The following is a 1,841-nucleotide window of genomic DNA, read 5'->3' on the forward strand; positions in this document are numbered from 1 at the left end:
TTGTTTATTTATTTTCATGGATAAACATGTATGTGTACATAGCATGCTGCATAGCTATGTGGCAGTTGATTTTATTTTGCGGAAAAGATCATTTACATGTACATGCTGTACTAGCATTGATTAGCTATTCGTAACTCGAAAATTATTTGTCAGAAACAGCTCAAACTTTCTACATAGCATAAGGGCATCAATATGTATTAGAAAAGGTAATAAAAATTTGGAATGATTTCGGAGCCATTTTTTGGAAAAAACCATGGGCTACAGCCTTGGGTATTTTTCAAAATTGGCTCATTTTTTAAAATTGGTCATAACTCAAAAATTACTTGTCGGAAACAGCTCAAACTTTCTACATAGCATAAGGGCATCAATATGTATTATAAATGTAATAAAAATTTGGAGTGATTTCGGAGCCAATTTTTGGAAAAAAACCATGGGCTATAGCCTTGGGTATTTTTCAAAAATTGGCTATTTTTTATAGTGGTCATAACTTTAAAATTATTTCTCGGAAACAGCTCAAACTTTCTACATACTCAATGTGTATAAGGTGTAATTTTTATTGGGGCCAATTTATTTAAAAGCATGGTTCATACATTTCTGAGGGCATTTATACATTTATGCAAAATGTCTATCAATAGCAGTCAATATATATAAATGTAATTGATGTGACATTTTCTGTCTTTATAAGGTATGCTTAGAAGAGGACTTCCCAATAGATTCCTACCTTCAGTAAATGGTAGTACATATACTGTACATGCACTGTATTGATATTTTCTGTTATTTTATAGCATCATTAGCTGTTCCTGGGACTATGCTGCATCATGGAAGATTACCATCAAAATGGTGAGGATCTGTTGGTCATCTTACTGAGAGAGACCCACATGATAAAAAGGTATTATTATTACTTTGTTTAATTATGCTAAAATATTGCATTAATTATTTTTTATTTATGTTTTATTGACTCATTCTTTTTCGTAGAACAAGTCAGGAAGGCTAAATGGCTCACCTAGTGCAGTACGAAAAGGAATCAGTTTTCGTAGAAAGAACAAATATGACATAAAGAGAAAAGATAAAGGGAAGAGAGTGTAAGTACATGTACACTAGGTACAAGAATGTATGCTACTTCATTTTCTTTTTTAGTTCAACTGTTTCAGAGCATTATGATCTTTACTCAGACCGTTAACAATCACCTCTATTCTGTCTTCTATATTCTTTGTGTCTTTTCTTCCAACTGCTATAGTTTCTCTTCCTTTGTGTATTTGTATGTGAAGTATGGTTCAGTGTCTGTGTTTCGTTATTTTTGTAGCAGACAGATCCTTATATTATCTATTATGTGATTCTCACTCTCCTCTCTCTCTCTCTCTCTCATTCACTCTTTACAGTGATACATTTTTATTAACAGTTTATATCACAATTTATTATTACTATGTGCAGTGTTGATATAGAAAATATTTTGTTTCAAAGCAAGTACTGTATTTAATGAATCATGGCTCTTGTGTTGCAAATAAACTCATCAAAATTATGTTAAATTGTGTACTTGTAAGAATCATTTTGTCAAAAATACCATTAGACTATGTGTACAGAATCTTTGTGTTGCTTTAAAATGGGTATGCTTTACATGTTTAGCCTTATTTGTGTATCATTGAACACTACAAGGCATTATGCATGTAAATGTTGCAATTGCTTAGGTCCATCCCCACTGCATGACGTGGACGGTATGCGAATATAGCATGCATAGCTAGCATTCCACTTCTACACCCATATGGTACAGTTGTGCGCATGCGCGAGAGCAGCGTGCACTGCCGACTGCCGTGCAGCATCAGCCACCATTCAGAAACTTAGTA

At 33.3% G+C, this 1,841-nt stretch overlaps 1 long non-coding RNA gene across 1 annotated transcript; it reads left to right on the forward strand.

The window, feature by feature from the left end:
• Positions 1-520: 520 nt before the first annotated feature.
• LOC109587002 (uncharacterized) lies at positions 521-1,752 on the forward strand. Its single transcript, XR_002187341.1, has 4 exons — positions 521-733; positions 786-889; positions 976-1,082; positions 1,138-1,752. It is a non-coding gene; the product is annotated as an uncharacterized LOC109587002 (long non-coding RNA).
• Positions 1,753-1,841: the final 89 nt, after the last annotated feature.

The sequence above is a fragment of the Amphimedon queenslandica genome, unplaced genomic scaffold (assembly GCF_000090795.2).
Source record: "Amphimedon queenslandica unplaced genomic scaffold, v1.1 AMPQUscaffold_12718, whole genome shotgun sequence".
NCBI classification, from domain to species: domain Eukaryota; kingdom Metazoa; phylum Porifera; class Demospongiae; order Haplosclerida; family Niphatidae; genus Amphimedon; species Amphimedon queenslandica.